The sequence below is a fragment of the Rhinoderma darwinii genome, chromosome 4 (assembly GCF_050947455.1).
Source record: "Rhinoderma darwinii isolate aRhiDar2 chromosome 4, aRhiDar2.hap1, whole genome shotgun sequence".
NCBI classification, from domain to species: domain Eukaryota; kingdom Metazoa; phylum Chordata; class Amphibia; order Anura; family Rhinodermatidae; genus Rhinoderma; species Rhinoderma darwinii.
Genome location: NC_134690.1, coordinates 2,256,730 through 2,280,685, shown reverse-complemented (window position 1 = coordinate 2,280,685; position 23,956 = coordinate 2,256,730). Strand labels below are relative to the sequence as shown.

The following is a 23,956-nucleotide window of genomic DNA, read 5'->3' as shown; positions in this document are numbered from 1 at the left end:
GTAGAGATGCTTTGTAGGTGTTGGTGTTATATTGATTTGTAAAGGTGCCTTCCAAAACGGTAACCCTGCTTCATGTTCTGGCAATCGCTACTTGTGATTTTTAAAACTTTTGTAAAACTCTCTACAAACCCTTGTGCTCATTTTCCAATTTTGGAACCCGTGGCAAAAGTAAAATAATTTCTTGTATGTTGTGTTTTTTTATCTTTTTGTGAACACTTACTGCATTCAATTATACTGATCTTTCATTCATGACACGCTATTGAGCAGTAACTGCCGGAGAAGTTACACAAAAAAAACTATAAAGTGTAGGCGTTGGTGGTATAGTGGTGAGCATAGCAGCCTTCCAAGCAGTTGACCTGGGTTTGATTCCCGGCCAACGCATGATGTAGGCATTTTTTGTTGTTGTAAGCTTTTTGTGATCAAACTCTGCAAAAGTCTTCTGCTGATCTTGCATTTTTTGTACTAATTTAGCTGAAACGTAGAATGCAGAAAAAGTAGAGATGCTTTGTAGGTGTTGGTGTTATATTGATTTGTAAAGATGCCTTCCAAAATGGTAACCCTGCTTCATGTTCTGGCAATCGCTACTTGTGATTTTTAAAACTTTTGTAAAACTCTCTACAAACCCTTGTGCTCATTTTCCAATTTTGGAACCTGTGGCAAAAGTAAAAAAATTTCTTGTATGTTGTGTTTTTTTATCTTTTTGTGAACACTTACTGCATTCAATTATACTGATCTTTCATTCATGACACGCTATTAAGCAGTAACTGCCGGAGAAGTTGCACAAAAAAACCTATGAAGTGTAGGCGTTGGTGGTATAGAGGTGAGCATAGCTGCCTTCCAAGCAGTTGACCTGGGTTCGATTCCCGGCCAACGCATGAAATAGGTGTTTTTTTTTGTTTTAAGCTTTTTGTGAACACACTCTGCAAATCCTTCTGCTGATCTTGCATTGTTTGTACTAATTTAGCTGAAACGTAGAACGCAGAAAAAGTAGAGATGCTTTGTAGGTGTTGGTGTTATATTGATTTGTAAAGGTGCCTTCCAAAATGGTAACCCTGCTTCATGTTCTGGCAATCGCTACTTGTGATTTTTAAAACTTTTGTAAAACTCTCTACAAACCCTTGTGCTCATTTTCCAATTTTGGAACCTGTGGCAAAAGTAAAATAATTTCTTGTATGTTGTGTTTTTTTATCTTTTTGTGAACACTTACTGCATTCAATTATACTGATCTTTCATTCATGACACGCTATTAAGCAGTAACTGCCGGAGAAGTTGCACAAAAAAACCTATAAAGTGTAGGCGTTGGTGGTATAGTGGTGAGCATAGCTGCCTTCCAAGCAGTTGACCCGGGTTCGATTCCCGGCCAACGCATGATGTAGGCATTTTTTGTTGTTTTAAGCTTTTTGTGAACAAACTCTGCAAATCCTTCTGCTGATCTTGCATTGTTTGTACTAATTTAGCTGAAACGTAGAACGCAGAAAAAGTAGAGATGCTTTGTAGGTGTTGGTGTTATATTGATTTGTAAAGGTGCCTTCCAAAACGGTAACCCTGCTTCATGTTCTGGCAATCGCTACTTGTGATTTTTAAAACTTTTGTAAAACTCTCTGCAAACCCTTGTGCTCATTTTCCAATTTTGGAACCCGTGGCAAAAGTAAAATAATTTCTTGTATGTTGTGTTTTTTTATCTTTTTGTGAACACTTACTGCATTCAATTATACTGATCTTTCATTCATGACACGCTATTAAGCAGTAACTGCCGGAGAAGTTACACAAAAAAAACTATAAAGTGTAGGCGTTGGTGGTATAGTGGTGAGCATAGCTGCCTTCCAAGCAGTTGACCCGGGTTCGATTCCCGGCCAACGCATGAAATAGGCATTTTTTGTTGTTGTAAGCTTTTTGTGATCAAACTCTGCAAAAGTCTTCTGCTGATCTTGCATTGTTTGTACTAATTTAGCTGAAACGTAGAACGCAGAAAAAGTAGAGATGCTTTGTAGGTGTTGGTGTTATATTGATTTGTAAAGGTGCCTTCCAAAACGGTAACCCTGCTTCATGTTCTGGCAATCGCTACTTGTGATTTTTAAAACTTTTGTAAAACTCTCTGCAAACCCTTGTGCTCATTTTCCAATTTTGGAACCCGTGGCAAAAGTAAAATAATTTCTTGTATGTTGTGTTTTTTTATCTTTTTGTGAACACTTACTGCATTCAATTATACTGATCTTTCATTCATGACACGCTATTAAGCAGTAACTGCTGGAGAAGTTACACAAAAAAAACTATAAAGTGTAGGCGTTGGTGGTATAGTGGTGAGCATAGCTGCCTTCCAAGCAGTTGACCCGGGTTCGATTCCCGGCCAACGCATGATGTAGGCATTTTTTGTTGTTTTAAGCTTTTTGTGAACAAACTCTGCAAATCCTTCTGCTGATCTTGCATTGTTTGTACTAATTTAGCTGAAACGTAGAACGCAGAAAAAGTAGAGATGCTTTGTAGGTGTTGGTGTTATATTGATTTGTAAAGGTGCCTTCCAAAACGGTAACCCTGCTTCATGTTCTGGCAATCGCTACTTGTGATTTTTAAAACTTTTGTAAAACTCTCTGCAAACCCTTGTGCTCATTTTCCAATTTTGGAACCCGTGGCAAAAGTAAAATAATTTCTTGTATGTTGTGTTTTTTTATCTTTTTGTGAACACTTACTGCATTCAATTATACTGATCTTTCATTCATGACACGCTATTAAGCAGTAACTGCCGGAGAAGTTACACAAAAAAAACTATAAAGTGTAGGCGTTGGTGGTATAGTGGTGAGCATAGCTGCCTTCCAAGCAGTTGACCCGTGTTCGATTCCCGGCCAACGCATGAAATAGGTATTTTTTTTTTGTTTTAAGCTTTTTGTGAATAAACTCTGCAAAAGTCTTCTGCTGATCTTGCATTTTTTGTACTAATTTAGCTGAAACGTAGAATGCAGAAAAAGTAGAGATGCTTTGTAGGTGTTGGTGTTATATTGATTTGTAAAGGTGCCTTCCAAAACGGTAACCCTGCTTCATGTTCTGGCAATCGCTACTTGTGATTTTTAAAACTTTTGTAAAACTCTCTGCAAACCCTTGTGCTCATTTTCCAATTTTGGAACCCGTGGCAAAAGTAAAATAATTTCTTGTATGTTATGTTTTTTAATCTTTTTGTGAACACTTACTGCATTCAATTATACTGATCTTTCATTCATGACACGCTATTAAGCAGTAACTGCCGGAGAAGTTGCACAAAAAAACCTATGAAGTGTAGGCGTTGGTGGTATAGTGGTGAGCATAGCTGCCTTCCAAGCAGTTGACCCGGGTTCGATTCCCGGCCAACGCATGAAATAGGTATTTTTTTTTTGTTTTAAGCTTTTTGTGAATAAACTCTGCAAATCCTTCTGCTGATTTTGCATTGTTTGTACTAATTTAGCTGAAACGTAGAACGCAGAAAAAGTAGAGATGCTTTGTAGGTGTTGGTGTTATATTGATTTGTAAAGGTGCCTTCCAAAACGGTAACCCTGCTTCATGTTCTGGCAATCGCTACTTGTGATTTTTAAAACTTTTGTAAAACTCTCTGCAAACCCTTGTGCTCATTTTCCAATTTTGGAACCCGTGGCAAAAGTAAAATAATTTCTTGTATGTTATGTTTTTTAATCTTTTTGTGAACACTTACTGCATTCAATTATACTGATCTTTCATTCATGACACGCTATTAAGCAGTAACTGCCGGAGAAGTTGCACAAAAAAACCTATGAAGTGTAGGCGTTGGTGGTATAGTGGTGAGCATAGCTGCCTTCCAAGCAGTTGACCCGGGTTCGATTCCCGGCCAACGCATGAAATAGGTATTTTTTTTTTGTTTTAAGCTTTTTGTGAATAAACTCTGCAAATCCTTCTGCTGATTTTGCATTGTTTGTACTAATTTAGCTGAAACGTAGAACGCAGAAAAAGTAGAGATGCTTTGTAGGTGTTGGTGTTATATTGATTTGTAAAGGTGCCTTCCAAAACGGTAACCCTGCTTCATGTTCTGGCAATCGCTACTTGTGATTTTTAAAACTTTTGTAAAACTCTCTGCAAACCCTTGTGCTCATTTTCCAATTTTGGAACCCGTGGCAAAAGTAAAATAATTTCTTGTATGTTATGTTTTTTAATCTTTTTGTGAACACTTACTGCATTCAATTATACTGATCTTTCATTCATGACACGCTATTAAGCAGTAACTGCCGGAGAAGTTGCACAAAAAAAACTATAAAGTGTAGGCGTTGGTGGTATAGTGGTGAGCATAGCTGCCTTCCAAGCCAACGCATGAAATAGGTTTTTTTTTTTTTTTTTAAGCTTTTTGTGAATAAACTCTGCAAATCCTTCTGCTGATTTTGCATTGTTTGTACTAATTTAGCTGAAACGTAGAACGCAGAAAAAGTAGAGATGCTTTGTAGGTGTTGGTGTTATATTGATTTGTAAAGGTGCCTTCCAAAATGGTAACCCTGCTTCATGTTCTGGCAATCGCTACTTGTGATTTTTAAAACTTTTGTAAAACTCTCTACAAACCCTTGTGCTCATTTTCCAATTTTGGAACCTGTGGCAAAAGTAAAATAATTTCTTGTATGTTGTGTTTTTTTATCTTTTTGTGAACACTTACTGCATTCAATTATACTGATCTTTCATTCATGACACGCTATTAAGCAGTAACTGCCGGAGAAGTTGCACAAAAAAACCTATAAAGTGTAGGCGTTGGTGGTATAGTGGTGAGCATAGCTGCCTTCCAAGCAGTTGACCCGGGTTCGATTCCCGGCCAACGCATGATGTAGGCATTTTTTGTTGTTGTAAGCTTTTTGTGAACAAACTCTGCAAAAGTCTTCTGCTGATCTTGCATTTTTTGTACTAATTTAGCTGAAACGTAGAATGCAGAAAAAGTAGAGATGCTTTGTAGGTGTTGGTGTTATATTGATTTGTAAAGATGCCTTCCAAAATGGTAACCCTGCTTCATGTTCTGGCAATCGCTACTTGTGATTTTTAAAACTTTTGTAAAACTCTCTACAAACCCTTGTGCTCATTTTCCAATTTTGGAACCTGTGGCAAAAGTAAAAAAATTTCTTGTATGTTGTGTTTTTTTATCTTTTTGTGAACACTTACTGCATTCAATTATACTGATCTTTCATTCATGACACGCTATTAAGCAGTAACTGCCGGAGAAGTTGCACAAAAAAACCTATAAAGTGTAGGCGTTGGTGGTATAGTGGTGAGCATAGCTGCCTTCCAAGCAGTTGACCCGGGTTCGATTCCCGGCCAACGCATGATGTAGGCATTTTTTGTTGTTGTAAGCTTTTTGTGAACAAACTCTGCAAAAGTCTTCTGCTGATCTTGCATTTTTTGTACTAATTTAGCTGAAACGTAGAATGCAGAAAAAGTAGAGATGCTTTGTAGGTGTTGGTGTTATATTGATTTGTAAAGATGCCTTCCAAAATGGTAACCCTGCTTCATGTTCTGGCAATCGCTACTTGTGATTTTTAAAACTTTTGTAAAACTCTCTACAAACCCTTGTGCTCATTTTCCAATTTTGGAACCTGTGGCAAAAGTAAAAAAATTTCTTGTATGTTGTGTTTTTTTATCTTTTTGTGAACACTTACTGCATTCAATTATACTGATCTTTCATTCATGACACGCTATTAAGCAGTAACTGCCGGAGAAGTTGCACAAAAAAACCTATAAAGTGTAGGCGTTGGTGGTATAGTGGTGAGCATAGCTGCCTTCCAAGCAGTTGACCCGGGTTCGATTCCCGGCCAACGCATGAAATAGGTATTTTTTTTTTGTTTTAAGCTTTTTGTGAATAAACTCTGCAAATCCTTCTGCTGATTTTGCATTGTTTGTACTAATTTAGCTGAAACGTAGAACGCAGAAAAAGTAGAGATGCTTTGTAGGTGTTGGTGTTATATTGATTTGTAAAGGTGCCTTCCAAAACGGTAACCCTGCTTCATGTTCTGGCAATCGCTACTTGTGATTTTTAAAACTTTTGTAAAACTCTCTGCAAACCCTTGTGCTCATTTTCCAATTTTGGAACCCGTGGCAAAAGTAAAATAATTTCTTGTATGTTATGTTTTTTAATCTTTTTGTGAACACTTACTGCATTCAATTATACTGATCTTTCATTCATGACACGCTATTAAGCAGTAACTGCCGGAGAAGTTGCACAAAAAAAACTATAAAGTGTAGGCGTTGGTGGTATAGTGGTGAGCATAGCTGCCTTCCAAGCCAACGCATGAAATAGGTTTTTTTTTTTTTTTTTAAGCTTTTTGTGAATAAACTCTGCAAATCCTTCTGCTGATTTTGCATTGTTTGTACTAATTTAGCTGAAACGTAGAACGCAGAAAAAGTAGAGATGCTTTGTAGGTGTTGGTGTTATATTGATTTGTAAAGGTGCCTTCCAAAATGGTAACCCTGCTTCATGTTCTGGCAATCGCTACTTGTGATTTTTAAAACTTTTGTAAAACTCTCTACAAACCCTTGTGCTCATTTTCCAATTTTGGAACCTGTGGCAAAAGTAAAATAATTTCTTGTATGTTGTGTTTTTTTATCTTTTTGTGAACACTTACTGCATTCAATTATACTGATCTTTCATTCATGACACGCTATTAAGCAGTAACTGCCGGAGAAGTTGCACAAAAAAACCTATAAAGTGTAGGCGTTGGTGGTATAGTGGTGAGCATAGCTGCCTTCCAAGCAGTTGACCCGGGTTCGATTCCCGGCCAACGCATGATGTAGGCATTTTTTGTTGTTGTAAGCTTTTTGTGAACAAACTCTGCAAAAGTCTTCTGCTGATCTTGCATTTTTTGTACTAATTTAGCTGAAACGTAGAATGCAGAAAAAGTAGAGATGCTTTGTAGGTGTTGGTGTTATATTGATTTGTAAAGATGCCTTCCAAAATGGTAACCCTGCTTCATGTTCTGGCAATCGCTACTTGTGATTTTTAAAACTTTTGTAAAACTCTCTACAAACCCTTGTGCTCATTTTCCAATTTTGGAACCTGTGGCAAAAGTAAAAAAATTTCTTGTATGTTGTGTTTTTTTATCTTTTTGTGAACACTTACTGCATTCAATTATACTGATCTTTCATTCATGACACGCTATTAAGCAGTAACTGCCGGAGAAGTTGCACAAAAAAACCTATAAAGTGTAGGCGTTGGTGGTATAGTGGTGAGCATAGCTGCCTTCCAAGCAGTTGACCCGGGTTCGATTCCCGGCCAACGCATGATGTAGGCATTTTTTGTTGTTGTAAGCTTTTTGTGAACAAACTCTGCAAAAGTCTTCTGCTGATCTTGCATTTTTTGTACTAATTTAGCTGAAACGTAGAATGCAGAAAAAGTAGAGATGCTTTGTAGGTGTTGGTGTTATATTGATTTGTAAAGATGCCTTCCAAAATGGTAACCCTGCTTCATGTTCTGGCAATCGCTACTTGTGATTTTTAAAACTTTTGTAAAACTCTCTACAAACCCTTGTGCTCATTTTCCAATTTTGGAACCTGTGGCAAAAGTAAAAAAATTTCTTGTATGTTGTGTTTTTTTATCTTTTTGTGAACACTTACTGCATTCAATTATACTGATCTTTCATTCATGACACGCTATTAAGCAGTAACTGCCGGAGAAGTTGCACAAAAAAACCTATAAAGTGTAGGCGTTGGTGGTATAGTGGTGAGCATAGCTGCCTTCCAAGCAGTTGACCTGGGTTCGATTCCCAGCCAACGCATGAAATAGGTGTTTTTTTTTGTTTTAAGCTTTTTGTGAACACACTCTGCAAATCCTTCTGCTGATCTTGCATTGTTTGTACTAATTTAGCTGAAACGTAGAACGCAGAAAAAGTAGAGATGCTTTGTAGGTGTTGGTGTTATATTGATTTGTAAAGATGCCTTCCAAAATGGTAACCCTGCTTCATGTTCTGGCAATCGCTACTTGTGATTTTTAAAACTTTTGTAAAACTCTCTACAAACCCTTGTGCTCATTTTCCAATTTTGGAACCTGTGGCAAAAGTAAAAAAATTTCTTGTATGTTGTGTTTTTTTATCTTTTTGTGAACACTTACTGCATTCAATTATACTGATCTTTCATTCATGACACGCTATTAAGCAGTAACTGCCGGAGAAGTTGCACAAAAAAACCTATAAAGTGTAGGCGTTGGTGGTATAGTGGTGAGCATAGCTGCCTTCCAAGCAGTTGACCTGGGTTCGATTCCCAGCCAACGCATGAAATAGGTGTTTTTTTTTGTTTTAAGCTTTTTGTGAACACACTCTGCAAATCCTTCTGCTGATCTTGCATTGTTTGTACTAATTTAGCTGAAACGTAGAACGCAGAAAAAGTAGAGATGCTTTGTAGGTGTTGGTGTTATATTGATTTGTAAAGGTGCCTTCCAAAATGGTAACCCTGCTTCATGTTCTGGCAATCGCTACTTGTGATTTTTAAAACTTTTGTAAAACTCTCTACAAACCCTTGTGCTCATTTTCCAATTTTGGAACCTGTGGCAAAAGTAAAATAATTTCTTGTATGTTGTGTTTTTTTATCTTTTTGTGAACACTTACTGCATTCAATTATACTGATCTTTCATTCATGACACGCTATTAAGCAGTAACTGCCGGAGAAGTTGCACAAAAAAACCTATAAAGTGTAGGCGTTGGTGGTATAGTGGTGAGCATAGCTGCCTTCCAAGCAGTTGACCCGGGTTCGATTCCCGGCCAACGCATGATGTAGGCATTTTTTGTTGTTGTAAGCTTTTTGTGAACAAACTCTGCAAAAGTCTTCTGCTGATCTTGCATTTTTTGTACTAATTTAGCTGAAACGTAGAATGCAGAAAAAGTAGAGATGCTTTGTAGGTGTTGGTGTTATATTGATTTGTAAAGGTGCCTTCCAAAATGGTAACCCTGCTTCATGTTCTGGCAATCGCTACTTGTGATTTTTAAAACTTTTGTAAAACTCTCTACAAACCCTTGTGCTCATTTTCCAATTTTGGAACCTGTGGCAAAAGTAAAATAATTTCTTGTATGTTGTGTTTTTTTATCTTTTTGTGAACACTTACTGCATTCAATTATACTGATCTTTCATTCATGACACGCTATTAAGCAGTAACTGCCGGAGAAGTTGCACAAAAAAACCTATAAAGTGTAGGCGTTGGTGGTATAGTGGTGAGCATAGCTGCCTTCCAAGCAGTTGACCCGGGTTCGATTCCCGGCCAACGCATGATGTAGGCATTTTTTGTTGTTGTAAGCTTTTTGTGAACAAACTCTGCAAAAGTCTTCTGCTGATCTTGCATTTTTTGTACTAATTTAGCTGAAACGTAGAATGCAGAAAAAGTAGAGATGCTTTGTAGGTGTTGGTGTTATATTGATTTGTAAAGATGCCTTCCAAAATGGTAACCCTGCTTCATGTTCTGGCAATCGCTACTTGTGATTTTTAAAACTTTTGTAAAACTCTCTACAAACCCTTGTGCTCATTTTCCAATTTTGGAACCTGTGGCAAAAGTAAAAAAATTTCTTGTATGTTGTGTTTTTTTATCTTTTTGTGAACACTTACTGCATTCAATTATACTGATCTTTCATTCATGACACGCTATTAAGCAGTAACTGCCGGAGAAGTTGCACAAAAAAACCTATAAAGTGTAGGCGTTGGTGGTATAGTGGTGAGCATAGCTGCCTTCCAAGCAGTTGACCTGGGTTCGATTCCCAGCCAACGCATGAAATAGGTGTTTTTTTTTGTTTTAAGCTTTTTGTGAACACACTCTGCAAATCCTTCTGCTGATCTTGCATTGTTTGTACTAATTTAGCTGAAACGTAGAACGCAGAAAAAGTAGAGATGCTTTGTAGGTGTTGGTGTTATATTGATTTGTAAAGGTGCCTTCCAAAATGGTAACCCTGCTTCATGTTCTGGCAATCGCTACTTGTGATTTTTAAAACTTTTGTAAAACTCTCTACAAACCCTTGTGCTCATTTTCCAATTTTGGAACCTGTGGCAAAAGTAAAATAATTTCTTGTATGTTGTGTTTTTTTATCTTTTTGTGAACACTTACTGCATTCAATTATACTGATCTTTCATTCATGACACGCTATTAAGCAGTAACTGCCGGAGAAGTTGCACAAAAAAACCTATAAAGTGTAGGCGTTGGTGGTATAGTGGTGAGCATAGCTGCCTTCCAAGCAGTTGACCCGGGTTCGATTCCCGGCCAACGCATGATGTAGGCATTTTTTGTTGTTGTAAGCTTTTTGTGAACAAACTCTGCAAAAGTCTTCTGCTGATCTTGCATTTTTTGTACTAATTTAGCTGAAACGTAGAATGCAGAAAAAGTAGAGATGCTTTGTAGGTGTTGGTGTTATATTGATTTGTAAAGGTGCCTTCCAAAATGGTAACCCTGCTTCATGTTCTGGCAATCGCTACTTGTGATTTTTAAAACTTTTGTAAAACTCTCTACAAACCCTTGTGCTCATTTTCCAATTTTGGAACCTGTGGCAAAAGTAAAATAATTTCTTGTATGTTGTGTTTTTTTATCTTTTTGTGAACACTTACTGCATTCAATTATACTGATCTTTCATTCATGACACGCTATTAAGCAGTAACTGCCGGAGAAGTTGCACAAAAAAACCTATAAAGTGTAGGCGTTGGTGGTATAGTGGTGAGCATAGCTGCCTTCCAAGCAGTTGACCCGGGTTCGATTCCCGGCCAACGCATGATGTAGGCATTTTTTGTTGTTGTAAGCTTTTTGTGAACAAACTCTGCAAAAGTCTTCTGCTGATCTTGCATTTTTTGTACTAATTTAGCTGAAACGTAGAATGCAGAAAAAGTAGAGATGCTTTGTAGGTGTTTGTGTTATATTGATTTGTAAAGATGCCTTCCAAAATGGTAACCCTGCTTCATGTTCTGGCAATCGCTACTTGTGATTTTTAAAACTTTTGTAAAACTCTCTACAAACCCTTGTGCTCATTTTCCAATTTTGGAACCTGTGGCAAAAGTAAAAAAATTTCTTGTATGTTGTGTTTTTTTATCTTTTTGTGAACACTTACTGCATTCAATTATACTGATCTTTCATTCATGACACGCTATTAAGCAGTAACTGCCGGAGAAGTTGCACAAAAAAACCTATAAAGTGTAGGCGTTGGTGGTATAGTGGTGAGCATAGCTGCCTTCCAAGCAGTTGACCCGGGTTCGATTCCCGGCCAACGCATGATGTAGGCATTTTTTGTTGTTGTAAGCTTTTTGTGAACAAACTCTGCAAAAGTCTTCTGCTGATCTTGCATTTTTTGTACTAATTTAGCTGAAACGTAGAATGCAGAAAAAGTAGAGATGCTTTGTAGGTGTTGGTGTTATATTGATTTGTAAAGATGCCTTCCAAAATGGTAACCCTGCTTCATGTTCTGGCAATCGCTACTTGTGATTTTTAAAACTTTTGTAAAACTCTCTACAAACCCTTGTGCTCATTTTCCAATTTTGGAACCTGTGGCAAAAGTAAAAAAATTTCTTGTATGTTGTGTTTTTTTATCTTTTTGTGAACACTTACTGCATTCAATTATACTGATCTTTCATTCATGACACGCTATTAAGCAGTAACTGCCGGAGAAGTTGCACAAAAAAACCTATAAAGTGTAGGCGTTGGTGGTATAGTGGTGAGCATAGCTGCCTTCCAAGCAGTTGACCTGGGTTCGATTCCCAGCCAACGCATGAAATAGGTGTTTTTTTTTGTTTTAAGCTTTTTGTGAACACACTCTGCAAATCCTTCTGCTGATCTTGCATTGTTTGTACTAATTTAGCTGAAACGTAGAACGCAGAAAAAGTAGAGATGCTTTGTAGGTGTTGGTGTTATATTGATTTGTAAAGGTGCCTTCCAAAATGGTAACCCTGCTTCATGTTCTGGCAATCGCTACTTGTGATTTTTAAAACTTTTGTAAAACTCTCTACAAACCCTTGTGCTCATTTTCCAATTTTGGAACCTGTGGCAAAAGTAAAATAATTTCTTGTATGTTGTGTTTTTTTATCTTTTTGTGAACACTTACTGCATTCAATTATACTGATCTTTCATTCATGACACGCTATTAAGCAGTAACTGCCGGAGAAGTTGCACAAAAAAACCTATAAAGTGTAGGCGTTGGTGGTATAGTGGTGAGCATAGCTGCCTTCCAAGCAGTTGACCCGGGTTCGATTCCCGGCCAACGCATGATGTAGGCATTTTTTGTTGTTGTAAGCTTTTTGTGAACAAACTCTGCAAAAGTCTTCTGCTGATCTTGCATTTTTTGTACTAATTTAGCTGAAACGTAGAATGCAGAAAAAGTAGAGATGCTTTGTAGGTGTTGGTGTTATATTGATTTGTAAAGATGCCTTCCAAAATGGTAACCCTGCTTCATGTTCTGGCAATCGCTACTTGTGATTTTTAAAACTTTTGTAAAACTCTCTACAAACCCTTGTGCTCATTTTCCAATTTTGGAACCTGTGGCAAAAGTAAAAAAATTTCTTGTATGTTGTGTTTTTTTATCTTTTTGTGAACACTTACTGCATTCAATTATATTGATCTTTCATTCATGACACGCTATTAAGCAGTAACTGCCGGAGAAGTTGCACAAAAAAACCTATAAAGTGTAGGCGTTGGTGGTATAGTGGTGAGCATAGCTGCCTTCCAAGCAGTTGACCTGGGTTCGATTCCCGGCCAACGCATGAAATAGGTGTTTTTTTTTGTTTTAAGCTTTTTGTGAACACACTCTGCAAATCCTTCTGCTGATCTTGCATTGTTTGTACTAATTTAGCTGAAACGTAGAACGCAGAAAAAGTAGAGATGCTTTGTAGGTGTTGGTGTTATATTGATTTGTAAAGGTGCCTTCCAAAATGGTAACCCTGCTTCATGTTCTGGCAATCGCTACTTGTGATTTTTAAAACTTTTGTAAAACTCTCTACAAACCCTTGTGCTCATTTTCCAATTTTGGAACCTGTGGCAAAAGTAAAATAATTTCTTGTATGTTGTGTTTTTTTATCTTTTTGTGAACACTTACTGCATTCAATTATACTGATCTTTCATTCATGACACGCTATTAAGCAGTAACTGCCGGAGAAGTTGCACAAAAAAACCTATGAAGTGTAGGCGTTGGTGGTATAGTGGTGAGCATAGCTGCCTTCCAAGCAGTTGACCCGGGTTCGATTCCCGGCCAACGCATGATGTAGGCATTTTTTGTTGTTGTAAGCTTTTTGTGATCAAACTCTGCAAAAGTCTTCTGCTGATCTTGCATTTTTTGTACTAATTTAGCTGAAACGTAGAACGCAGAAAAAGTAGAGATGCTTTGTAGGTGTTGGTGTTATATTGATTTGTAAAGGTGCCTTCCAAAATGGTAACCCTGCTTCATGTTCTGGCAATCGCTACTTGTGATTTTTAAAACTTTTGTAAAACTCTCTACAAACCCTTGTGCACATTTTCCAATTTTGGAACCTGTGGCAAAAGTAAAATAATTTCTTGTATGTTGTGTTTTTTTATCTTTTTGTGAACACTTACTGCATTCAATTATACTGATCTTTCATTCATGACACGCTATTAAGCAGTAACTGCCGGAGAAGTTGCACAAAAAAACCTATAAAGTGTAGGCGTTGGTGGAATAGTGGTGAGCATAGCTGCCTTCCAAGCAGTTGACCCGGGTTCGATTCCCGGCCAACGCATGAAATAGGTTTTTTTTTTTTTTTTTAAGCTTTTTGTGAATAAACTCTGCAAATCCTTCTGCTGATTTTGCATTGTTTGTACTAATTTAGCTGAAACGTAGAACGCAGAAAAAGTAGAGATGCTTTGTAGGTGTTGGTGTTATATTGATTTGTAAAGGTGCCTTCCAAAACGGTAACCCTGCTTCATGTTCTGGCAATCGCTACTTGTGATTTTTAAAACTTTTGTAAAACTCTCTACAAACCCTTGTGCTCATTTTCCAATTTTGGAACCCGTGGCAAAAGTAAAATAATGTCTTGTATGTTGTGTTTTTTTATCTTTTTGTGAACACTTACTGCATTCAATTATACTGATCTTTCATTCATGACACGCTATTGAGCAGTAACTGCCGGAGAAGTTACACAAAAAAAACTATAAAGTGTAGGCGTTGGTGGTATAGTGGTGAGCATAGCAGCCTTCCAAGCAGTTGACCTGGGTTTGATTCCCGGCCAACGCACGATGTAGGCATTTTTTGTTGTTGTAAGCTTTTTGTGAACAAACTCTGCAAAAGACTTCTGCTGATCTTGCATTTTTTGTACTAATTTAGCTGAAACGTAGAACGCAGAAAAAGTAGAGATGCTTTGTAGGTGTTGGTGTTATATTGATTTGTAAAGGTGCCTTCCAAAATGGTAACCCTGCTTCATGTTCTGGCAATCGCTACTTGTGATTTTTAAAACTTTTGTAAAACTCTCTACAAACCCTTGTGCTCATTTTCCAATTTTGGAACCTGTGGCAAAAGTAAAATAATTTCTTGTATGTTGTGTTTTTTTATCTTTTTGTGAACACTTACTGCATTCAATTATACTGATCTTTCATTCATGACACGCTATTAAGCAGTAACTGCCGGAGAAGTTGCACAAAAAAACCTATAAAGTGTAGGCGTTGGTGGTATAGTGGTGAGCATAGCTGCCTTCCAAGCAGTTGTCCCGGGTTTGATTCCCGGCCAACGCATGAAATAGGTATTTTTTTTTGTTTTAAGCTTTTTGTGAACACACTCTGCAAATCCTTCTGCTGATCTTGCATTGTTTGTACTAATTTAGCTGAAACGTAGAACACAGAAAAAGTAGAGATGCTTTGTAGGTGTTGGTGTTATATTGATTTGTAAAGGTGCCTTCCAAAACGGTAACCCTGCTTCATGTTCTGGCAATCGCTACTTGTGATTTTTAAAACTTTTGTAAAACTCTCTACAAACCCTTGTGCTCATTTTCCAATTTTGGAACCCGTGGCAAAAGTAAAATAATTTCTTGTATGTTGTGTTTTTTTATCTTTTTGTGAACACTTACTGCATTCAATTATACTGATCTTTCATTCATGACACGCTATTGAGCAGTAACTGCCGGAGAAGTTGCACAAAAAAACCTATAAAGTGTAGGCGTTGGTGGTATAGTGGTGAGCATAGCTGCCTTCCAAGCAGTTGTCCCGGGTTTGATTCCCGGCCAACGCATGAAATAGGTATTTTTTTTTGTTTTAAGCTTTTTGTGAACACACTCTGCAAATCCTTCTGCTGATCTTGCATTGTTTGTACTAATTTAGCTGAAACGTAGAACACAGAAAAAGTAGAGATGCTTTGTAGGTGTTGGTGTTATATTGATTTGTAAAGGTGCCTTCCAAAACGGTAACCCTGCTTCATGTTCTGGCAATCGCTACTTGTGATTTTTAAAACTTTTGTAAAACTCTCTACAAACCCTTGTGCTCATTTTCCAATTTTGGAACCCGTGGCAAAAGTAAAATAATTTCTTGTATGTTGTGTTTTTTTATCTTTTTGTGAACACTTACTGCATTCAATTATACTGATCTTTCATTCATGACACGCTATTAAGCAGTAACTGCCGGAGAAGTTGCACAAAAAAACCTATAAAGTGTAGGCGTTGGTGGTATAGTGGTGAGCATAGCTGCCTTCCAAGCAGTTGTCCCGGGTTTGATTCCCGGCCAACGCATGAAATAGGTATTTTTTTTTGTTTTAAGCTTTTTGTGAACACACTCTGCAAATCCTTCTGCTGATCTTGCATTGTTTGTACTAATTTAGCTGAAACGTAGAACGCAGAAAAAGTAGAGATGCTTTGTAGGTGTTGGTGTTATATTGATTTGTAAAGGTGCCTTCCAAAACGGTAACCCTGCTTCATGTTCTGGCAATCGCTACTTGTGATTTTTAAAACTTTTGTAAAACTCTCTACAAACCCTTGTGCTCATTTTCCAATTTTGGAACCTGTGGCAAAAGTAAAATAATTTCTTGTATGTTGTGTTTTTTTATCTTTTTGTGAACACTTACTGCATTCAATTATACTGATCTTTCATTCATGACACGCTATTAAGCAGTAACTGCCGGAGAAGTTGCACAAAAAAACCTATAAAGTGTAGGCGTTGGTGGTATAGTGGTGAGCATAGCTGCCTTCCAAGCAGTTGCCCCGGGTTCGATTCCCGGCCAACACATGATGTAGGCATTTTTTGTTGTTGTAAGCTTTTTGTGATCAAACTCTGCAAAAGTCTTCTGATGATCTTGCATTTTTTGTACTAATTTAGCTGAAACGTAGAACGCAGAAAAAGTAGAGATGCTTTGTAGGTGTTGGTGTTATATTGATTTGTAAAGGTGCCTTCCAAAATGGTAACCCTGCTTCATGTTCTGGCAATCGCTACTTGTGATTTTTAAAACTTTTGTAAAACTCTCTACAAACCCTTGTGCTCATTTTCCAATTTTGGAACCTGTGGCAAAAGTAAAATAATTTCTTGTATGTTGTGTTTTTTTATCTTTTTGTGAACACTTACTGCATTCAATTATACTGATCTTTCATTCATGACACGCTATTAAGCAGTAACTGCCGGAGAAGTTGCACAAAAAAACCTATGAAGTGTAGGCGTTGGTGGTATAGTGGTGAGCATAGCTGCCTTCCAAGCAGTTGACCCGGGTTCGATTCCCGGCCAACGCATGATGTAGGCATTTTTTGTTGTTGTAAGCTTTTTGTGATCAAACTCTGCAAAAGTCTTCTGCTGATCTTGCATTTTTTGTACTAATTTAGCTGAAACGTAGAACGCAGAAAAAGTAGAGATGCTTTGTAGGTGTTGGTGTTATATTGATTTGTAAAGGTGCCTTCCAAAATGGTAACCCTGCTTCATGTTCTGGCAATCGCTACTTGTGATTTTTAAAACTTTTGTAAAACTCTCTACAAACCCTTGTGCACATTTTCCAATTTTGGAACCTGTGGCAAAAGTAAAATAATTTCTTGTATGTTGTGTTTTTTTATCTTTTTGTGAACACTTACTGCATTCAATTATACTGATCTTTCATTCATGACACGCTATTAAGCAGTAACTGCCGGAGAAGTTGCACAAAAAAACCTATAAAGTGTAGGTGTTGGTGGAATAGTGGTGAGCATAGCTGCCTTCCAAGCAGTTGACCCGGGTTCGATTCCCGGCCAACGCATGAAATAGGTTTTTTTTTTTTTTTTTAAGCTTTTTGTGAATAAACTCTGCAAATCCTTCTGCTGATTTTGCATTGTTTGTACTAATTTAGCTGAAACGTAGAACGCAGAAAAAGTAGAGATGCTTTGTAGGTGTTGGTGTTATATTGATTTGTAAAGGTGCCTTCCAAAACGGTAACCCTGCTTCATGTTCTGGCAATCGCTACTTGTGATTTTTAAAACTTTTGTAAAACTCTCTACAAACCCTTGTGCTCATTTTCCAATTTTGGAACCCGTGGCAAAAGTAAAATAATTTCTTGTATGTTGTGTTTTTTTATCTTTTTGTGAACACTTACTGCATTCAATTATACTGATCTTTCATTCATGACACGCTATTGAGCAGTAACTGCCGGAGAAGTTACACAAAAAAAACTATAAAGTGTAGGCGTTGGTGGTATAGTGGTGAGCATAGCAGCCTTCCAAGCAGTTGACCTGGGTTTGATTCCCGGCCAACGCACGATGTAGGCATTTTTTGTTGTTGTAAGCTTTTTGTGAACAAACTCTGCAAAAGACTTCTGCTGATCTTGCATTTTTTGTACTAATTTAGCTGAAACGTAGAACGCAGAAAAAGTAGAGATGCTTTGTAGGTGTTGGTGTTATATTGATTTGTAAAGGTGCCTTCCAAAATGGTAACCCTGCTTCATGTTCTGGCAATCGCTACTTGTGATTTTTAAAACTTTTGTAAAACTCTCTACAAACCCTTGTGCTCATTTTCCAATTTTGGAACCTGTGGCAAAAGTAAAATAATTTCTTGTATGTTGTGTTTTTTTATCTTTTTGTGAACACTTACTGCATTCAATTATACTGATCTTTCATTCATGACACGCTATTAAGCAGTAACTGCCGGAGAAGTTGCACAAAAAAACCTATAAAGTGTAGGCGTTGGTGGTATAGTGGTGAGCATAGCTGCCTTCCAAGCAGTTGTCCCGGGTTTGATTCCCGGCCAACGCATGAAATAGGTATTTTTTTTTGTTTTAAGCTTTTTGTGAACACACTCTGCAAATCCTTCTGCTGATCTTGCATTGTTTGTACTAATTTAGCTGAAACGTAGAACACAGAAAAAGTAGAGATGCTTTGTAGGTGTTGGTGTTATATTGATTTGTAAAGGTGCCTTCCAAAACGGTAACCCTGCTTCATGTTCTGGCAATCGCTACTTGTGATTTTTAAAACTTTTGTAAAACTCTCTACAAACCCTTGTGCTCATTTTCCAATTTTGGAACCCGTGGCAAAAGTAAAATAATTTCTTGTATGTTGTGTTTTTTTATCTTTTTGTGAACACTTACTGCATTCAATTATACTGATCTTTCATTCATGACACGCTATTGAGCAGTAACTGCCGGAGAAGTTGCACAAAAAAACCTATAAAGTGTAGGCGTTGGTGGTATAGTGGTGAGCATAGCTGCCTTCCAAGCAGTTGTCCCGGGTTTGATTCCCGGCCAACGCATGAAATAGGTATTTTTTTTTGTTTTAAGCTTTTTGTGAACACACTCTGCAAATCCTTCTGCTGATCTTGCATTGTTTGTACTAATTTAGCTGAAACGTAGAACACAGAAAAAGTAGAGATGCTTTGTAGGTGTTGGTGTTATATTGATTTGTAAAGGTGCCTTCCAAAACGGTAACCCTGCTTCATGTTCTGGCAATCGCTACTTGTGATTTTTAAAACTTTTGTAAAACTCTCTACAAACCCTTGTGCTCATTTTCCAATTTTGGAACCCGTGGCAAAAGTAAAATAATTTCTTGTATGTTGTGTTTTTTTATCTTTTTGTGAACACTTACTGCATTCAATTATACTGATCTTTCATTCATGACACGCTATTAAGCAGTAACTGCCGGAGAAGTTGCACAAAAAAACCTATAAAGTGTAGGCGTTGGTGGTATAGTGGTGAGCATAGCTGCCTTCCAAGCAGTTGTCCCGGGTTTGATTCCCGGCCAACGCATGAAATAGGTATTTTTTTTTGTTTTAAGCTTTTTGTGAACACACTCTGCAAATCCTTCTGCTGATCTTGCATTGTTTGTACTAATTTAGCTGAAACGTAGAACGCAGAAAAAGTAGAGATGCTTTGTAGGTGTTGGTGTTATATTGATTTGTAAAGGTGCCTTCCAAAACGGTAACCCTGCTTCATGTTCTGGCAATCGCTACTTGTGATTTTTAAAACTTTTGTAAAACTCTCTACAAACCCTTGTGCTCATTTTCCAATTTTGGAACCTGTGGCAAAAGTAAAATAATTTCTTGTATGTTGTGTTTTTTTATCTTTTTGTGAACACTTACTGCATTCAATTATACTGATCTTTCATTCATGACACGCTATTAAGCAGTAACTGCCGGAGAAGTTGCACAAAAAAACCTATAAAGTGTAGGCGTTGGTGGTATAGTGGTGAGCATAGCTGCCTTCCAAGCAGTTGCCCCGGGTTCGATTCCCGGCCAACACATGATGTAGGCATTTTTTGTTGTTGTAAGCTTTTTGTGATCAAACTCTGCAAAAGTCTTCTGATGATCTTGCATTTTTTGTACTAATTTAGCTGAAACGTAGAACGCAGAAAAAGTAGAGATGCTTTGTAGGTGTTGGTGTTATATTGATTTGTAAAGGTGCCTTCCAAAACGGTAACCCTGCTTCATGTTCTGGCAATCGCTACTTGTGATTTTTAAAACTTTTGTAAAACTCTCTACAAACCCTTGTGCTCATTTTCCAATTTTGGAACCCGTGGCAAAAGTAAAATAATTTCTTGTATGTTGTGTTTTTTTATCTTTTTGTGAACACTTACTGCATTCAATTATACTGATCTTTCATTCATGACACGCTATTAAGCAGTAACTGCCGGAGAAGTTGCACAAAAAAACCTATAAAGTGTAGGCGTTGGTGGTATAGTGGTGAGCATAGCTGCCTTCCAAGCAGTTGTCCCGGGTTTGATTCCCGGCCAACGCATGAAATAGGTATTTTTTTTTGTTTTAAGCTTTTTGTGAACACACTCTGCAAATCCTTCTGCTGATCTTGCATTGTTTGTACTAATTTAGCTGAAACGTAGAACGCAGAAAAAGTAGAGATGCTTTGTAGGTGTTGGTGTTATATTGATTTGTAAAGGTGCCTTCCAAAATGGTAACCCTGCTTCATGTTCTGGCAATCGCTACTTGTGATTTTTAAAACTTTTGTAAAACTCTCTACAAACCCTTGTGCTCATTTTCCAATTTTGGAACCTGTGGCAAAAGTAAAATAATTTCTTGTATGTTGTGTTTTTTTATCTTTTTGTGAACACTTACTGCATTCAATTATACTGATCTTTCATTCATGACACGCTATTAAGCAGTAACTGCCGGAGAAGTTGCACAAAAAAACCTATAAAGTGTAGGCGTTGGTGGTATAGTGGTGAGCATAGCTGCCTTCCAAGCAGTTGACCCGGGTTCGATTCCCGGCCAACGCATGATGTAGGCATTTTTTGTTGTTGTAAGCTTTTTGTGATCAAACTCTGCAAAAGTCTTCTGATGATCTTGCATTTTTTGTACTAATTTAGCTGAAACGTAGAACGCAGAAAAAGTAGAGATGCTTTGTTGGTGTTATATTGATTTGTAAAGGTGCCTTCCAAAATGGTAACCCTGCTTCATGTTCTGGCAATCGCTACTTGTGATTTTTAAAACTTTTGTAAAACTCTCTACAAACCCTTGTGCTCATTTTCCAATTTTGGAACCTGTGGCAAAAGTAAAATAATTTCTTGTATGTTGTGTTTTTTTATCTTTTTGTGAACACTTACTGCATTCAATTATACTGATCTTTCATTCATGACACGCTATTAAGCAGTAACTGCCGGAGAAGTTGCACAAAAAAACCTATAAAGTGTAGGCGTTGGTGGTATAGTGGTGAGCATAGCTGCCTTCCAAGCAGTTGTCCCGGGTTTGATTCCCGGCCAACGCATGAAATAGGTATTTTTTTTTGTTTTAAGCTTTTTGTGAACACACTCTGCAAATCCTTCTGCTGATCTTGCATTGTTTGTACTAATTTAGCTGAAACGTAGAACACAGAAAAAGTAGAGATGCTTTGTAGGTGTTGGTGTTATATTGATTTGTAAAGGTGCCTTCCAAAACAGTAACCCTGCTTCATGTTCTGGCAATCGCTACTTGTGATTTTTAAAACTTTTGTAAAACTCTCTACAAACCCTTGTGCTCATTTTCCAATTTTGGAACCCGTGGCAAAAGTAAAATAATTTCTTGTATGTTGTGTTTTTTTATCTTTTTGTGAACACTTACTGCATTCAATTATACTGATCTTTCATTCATGACACGCTATTAAGCAGTAACTGCCGGAGAAGTTGCACAAAAAAAACCTATAAAGTGTAGGCGTTGGTGGTATAGTGGTGAGCATAGCTGCCTTCCAAGCAGTTGACCCAGGTTCGATTCCCGGCCAACGCATGAAATAGGTATTTTTTTTTGTTTTAAGCTTTTTGTGAACAAACTCTGCAAATCCTTCTGCTGATCTTGCATTGTTTGTACTAATTTAGCTGAAACGTAGAACGCAGAAAAAGTAGAGATGCTTTGTAGGTGTTGGTGTTATATTGATTTGTAAAGGTGCCTTCCAAAACGGTAACCCTGCTTCATGTTCTGGCAATCGCTACTTGTGATTTTTAAAACTTTTGTAAAACTCTCTGCAAACCCTTGTGCTCATTTTCCAATTTTGGAACCCGTGGCAAAAGTAAAATAATTTCTTGTATGTTGTGTTTTTTTATCTTTTTGTGAACACTTACTGCATTCAATTATACTGATCTTTCATTCATGACACGCTATTAAGCAGTAACTGCCGGAGAAGTTACACAAAAAAAACTATAAAGTGTAGGCGTTGGTGGTATAGTGGTGAGCATAGCTGCCTTCCAAGCAGTTGACCCGGGTTCGATTCCTGGCCAACGCATGAAATAGGTATTTTTTTTTTGTTTTAAGCTTTTTGTGAATAAACTCTGCAAATCCTTCTGCTGATTTTGCATTGTTTGTACTAATTTAGCTGAAACGTAGAACGCAGAAAAAGTAGAGATGCTTTGTAGGTGTTGGTGTTATATTGATTTGTAAAGGTGCCTTCCAAAACGGTAACCCTGCTTCATGTTCTGGCAATCGCTACTTGTGATTTTTAAAACTTTTGTAAAACTCTCTGCAAACCCTTGTGCTCATTTTCCAATTTTGGAACCCGTGGCAAAAGTAAAATAATTTCTTGTATGTTGTGTTTTTTTATCTTTTTGTGAACACTTACTGCATTCAATTATACTGATCTTTCATTCATGACACGCTATTAAGCAGTAACTGCCGGAGAAGTTACACAAAAAAAACTATAAAGTGTAGGCGTTGGTGGTATAGTGGTGAGCATAGCTGCCTTCCAAGCAGTTGACCCGGGTTCGATTCCTGGCCAACGCATGAAATAGGTATTTTTTTTTTGTTTTAAGCTTTTTGTGAATAAACTCTGCAAATCCTTCTGCTGATTTTGCATTGTTTGTACTAATTTAGCTGAAACGTAGAACGCAGAAAAAGTAGAGATGCTTTGTAGGTGTTGGTGTTATATTGATTTGTAAAGGTGCCTTCCAAAACGGTAACCCTGCTTCATGTTCTGGCAATCGCTACTTGTGATTTTTAAAACTTTTGTAAAACTCTCTGCAAACCCTTGTGCTCATTTTCCAATTTTGGAACCCGTGGCAAAAGTAAAATAATTTCTTGTATGTTATGTTTTTTAACCTTTTCGTGAACACTTACTGCATTCAATTATACTGATCTTTCATTCATGACACGCTATTAAGCAGTAACTGCCGGAGAAGTTGCACAAAAAAAACTATAAAGTGTAGGCGTTGGTGGTATAGTGGTGAGCATAGCTGCCTTCCAAGCCAACGCATGAAATAGGTATTTTTTTTTTGTTTTAAGCTTTTTGTGAACACACTCTGCAAATCCTTCTGCTGATCTTGCATTGTTTGTACTAATTTAGCTGAAACGTAGAACACAGAAAAAGTAGAGATGCTTTGTAGGTGTTGGTGTTATATTGATTTGTAAAGGTGCCTTCCAAAACAGTAACCCTGCTTCATGTTCTGGCAATCGCTACTTGTGATTTTTAAAACTTTTGTAAAACTCTCTACAAACCCTTGTGCTCATTTTCCAATTTTGGAACCCGTGGCAAAAGTAAAATAATTTCTTGTATGTTGTGTTTTTTTATCTTTTTGTGAACACTTACTGCATTCAATTATACTGATCTTTCATTCATGACACGCTATTAAGCAGTAACTGCCGGAGAAGTTGCACAAAAAAAACCTATAAAGTGTAGGTGTTGGTGGTATAGTGGTGAGCATAGCTGCCTTCCAAGCAGTTGACCCAGGTTCGATTCCCGGCCAACACATGAAATAGGTATTTTTTTTTGTTTTAAGCTTTTTGTGAACAAACTCTGCAAATCCTTCTGCTGATCTTGCATTGTTTGTACTAATTTAGCTGAAACGTAGAACGCAGAAAAAGTAGAGATGCTTTGTAGGTGTTGGTGTTATATTGATTTGTAAAGGTGCCTTCCAAAACGGTAACCCTGCTTCATGTTCTGGCAATCGCTACTTGTGATTTTTAAAACTTTTGTAAAACTCTCTGCAAACCCTTGTGCTCATTTTCCAATTTTGGAACCCGTGGCAAAAGTAAAATAATTTCTTGTATGTTGTGTTTTTTTATCTTTTTGTGAACACTTACTGCATTCAATTATACTGATCTTTCATTCATGACACGCTATTAAGCAGTAACTGCCGGAGAAGTTGCACAAAAAAAACTATAAAGTGTAGGCGTTGGTGGTATAGTGGTGAGCATAGCTGC

The 23,956-nt window shown here is 37.3% G+C and overlaps 26 non-coding genes across 26 annotated transcripts; all 26 read left to right on the top strand.

Moving 5' to 3' along the window:
* The first annotated feature begins 1,296 nt into the window (after window positions 1-1,296).
* TRNAG-UCC (transfer RNA glycine (anticodon UCC)) lies at window positions 1,297-1,368 on the top strand. The gene has a single exon. It is a non-coding gene; the product is annotated as a tRNA-Gly (tRNA).
* A 421-nt stretch (window positions 1,369-1,789) lies between these two features.
* Window positions 1,790-1,861, top strand: TRNAG-UCC (transfer RNA glycine (anticodon UCC)). The gene has a single exon. It is a non-coding gene; the product is annotated as a tRNA-Gly (tRNA).
* A 422-nt stretch (window positions 1,862-2,283) lies between these two features.
* Window positions 2,284-2,355, top strand: TRNAG-UCC (transfer RNA glycine (anticodon UCC)). The gene has a single exon. It is a non-coding gene; the product is annotated as a tRNA-Gly (tRNA).
* A 916-nt stretch (window positions 2,356-3,271) lies between these two features.
* On the top strand, window positions 3,272-3,343 carry TRNAG-UCC (transfer RNA glycine (anticodon UCC)). Its single transcript has one exon. It is a non-coding gene; the product is annotated as a tRNA-Gly (tRNA).
* Window positions 3,344-3,765: 422 nt separating this feature from the next.
* Window positions 3,766-3,837, top strand: TRNAG-UCC (transfer RNA glycine (anticodon UCC)). The gene has a single exon. It is a non-coding gene; the product is annotated as a tRNA-Gly (tRNA).
* An 891-nt stretch (window positions 3,838-4,728) lies between these two features.
* TRNAG-UCC (transfer RNA glycine (anticodon UCC)) lies at window positions 4,729-4,800 on the top strand. The gene has a single exon. It is a non-coding gene; the product is annotated as a tRNA-Gly (tRNA).
* A 422-nt stretch (window positions 4,801-5,222) lies between these two features.
* Window positions 5,223-5,294, top strand: TRNAG-UCC (transfer RNA glycine (anticodon UCC)). The gene has a single exon. It is a non-coding gene; the product is annotated as a tRNA-Gly (tRNA).
* Window positions 5,295-5,716: 422 nt separating this feature from the next.
* Window positions 5,717-5,788, top strand: TRNAG-UCC (transfer RNA glycine (anticodon UCC)). Its single transcript has one exon. It is a non-coding gene; the product is annotated as a tRNA-Gly (tRNA).
* An 891-nt stretch (window positions 5,789-6,679) lies between these two features.
* Window positions 6,680-6,751, top strand: TRNAG-UCC (transfer RNA glycine (anticodon UCC)). The gene has a single exon. It is a non-coding gene; the product is annotated as a tRNA-Gly (tRNA).
* A 422-nt stretch (window positions 6,752-7,173) lies between these two features.
* On the top strand, window positions 7,174-7,245 carry TRNAG-UCC (transfer RNA glycine (anticodon UCC)). The gene has a single exon. It is a non-coding gene; the product is annotated as a tRNA-Gly (tRNA).
* A 422-nt stretch (window positions 7,246-7,667) lies between these two features.
* Window positions 7,668-7,739, top strand: TRNAG-UCC (transfer RNA glycine (anticodon UCC)). Its single transcript has one exon. It is a non-coding gene; the product is annotated as a tRNA-Gly (tRNA).
* Window positions 7,740-8,160: 421 nt separating this feature from the next.
* TRNAG-UCC (transfer RNA glycine (anticodon UCC)) lies at window positions 8,161-8,232 on the top strand. Its single transcript has one exon. It is a non-coding gene; the product is annotated as a tRNA-Gly (tRNA).
* A 421-nt stretch (window positions 8,233-8,653) lies between these two features.
* On the top strand, window positions 8,654-8,725 carry TRNAG-UCC (transfer RNA glycine (anticodon UCC)). Its single transcript has one exon. It is a non-coding gene; the product is annotated as a tRNA-Gly (tRNA).
* Window positions 8,726-9,147: 422 nt separating this feature from the next.
* On the top strand, window positions 9,148-9,219 carry TRNAG-UCC (transfer RNA glycine (anticodon UCC)). The gene has a single exon. It is a non-coding gene; the product is annotated as a tRNA-Gly (tRNA).
* Window positions 9,220-9,641: 422 nt separating this feature from the next.
* Window positions 9,642-9,713, top strand: TRNAG-UCC (transfer RNA glycine (anticodon UCC)). The gene has a single exon. It is a non-coding gene; the product is annotated as a tRNA-Gly (tRNA).
* Window positions 9,714-10,134: 421 nt separating this feature from the next.
* TRNAG-UCC (transfer RNA glycine (anticodon UCC)) lies at window positions 10,135-10,206 on the top strand. The gene has a single exon. It is a non-coding gene; the product is annotated as a tRNA-Gly (tRNA).
* A 422-nt stretch (window positions 10,207-10,628) lies between these two features.
* TRNAG-UCC (transfer RNA glycine (anticodon UCC)) lies at window positions 10,629-10,700 on the top strand. Its single transcript has one exon. It is a non-coding gene; the product is annotated as a tRNA-Gly (tRNA).
* A 422-nt stretch (window positions 10,701-11,122) lies between these two features.
* Window positions 11,123-11,194, top strand: TRNAG-UCC (transfer RNA glycine (anticodon UCC)). Its single transcript has one exon. It is a non-coding gene; the product is annotated as a tRNA-Gly (tRNA).
* Window positions 11,195-11,616: 422 nt separating this feature from the next.
* On the top strand, window positions 11,617-11,688 carry TRNAG-UCC (transfer RNA glycine (anticodon UCC)). Its single transcript has one exon. It is a non-coding gene; the product is annotated as a tRNA-Gly (tRNA).
* A 421-nt stretch (window positions 11,689-12,109) lies between these two features.
* On the top strand, window positions 12,110-12,181 carry TRNAG-UCC (transfer RNA glycine (anticodon UCC)). The gene has a single exon. It is a non-coding gene; the product is annotated as a tRNA-Gly (tRNA).
* A 422-nt stretch (window positions 12,182-12,603) lies between these two features.
* On the top strand, window positions 12,604-12,675 carry TRNAG-UCC (transfer RNA glycine (anticodon UCC)). Its single transcript has one exon. It is a non-coding gene; the product is annotated as a tRNA-Gly (tRNA).
* Window positions 12,676-13,096: 421 nt separating this feature from the next.
* On the top strand, window positions 13,097-13,168 carry TRNAG-UCC (transfer RNA glycine (anticodon UCC)). Its single transcript has one exon. It is a non-coding gene; the product is annotated as a tRNA-Gly (tRNA).
* A 2,889-nt stretch (window positions 13,169-16,057) lies between these two features.
* On the top strand, window positions 16,058-16,129 carry TRNAG-UCC (transfer RNA glycine (anticodon UCC)). Its single transcript has one exon. It is a non-coding gene; the product is annotated as a tRNA-Gly (tRNA).
* A 422-nt stretch (window positions 16,130-16,551) lies between these two features.
* On the top strand, window positions 16,552-16,623 carry TRNAG-UCC (transfer RNA glycine (anticodon UCC)). Its single transcript has one exon. It is a non-coding gene; the product is annotated as a tRNA-Gly (tRNA).
* A 2,889-nt stretch (window positions 16,624-19,512) lies between these two features.
* TRNAG-UCC (transfer RNA glycine (anticodon UCC)) lies at window positions 19,513-19,584 on the top strand. The gene has a single exon. It is a non-coding gene; the product is annotated as a tRNA-Gly (tRNA).
* Window positions 19,585-20,499: 915 nt separating this feature from the next.
* TRNAG-UCC (transfer RNA glycine (anticodon UCC)) lies at window positions 20,500-20,571 on the top strand. The gene has a single exon. It is a non-coding gene; the product is annotated as a tRNA-Gly (tRNA).
* The last annotated feature ends 3,385 nt before the right edge of the window (window positions 20,572-23,956 follow it).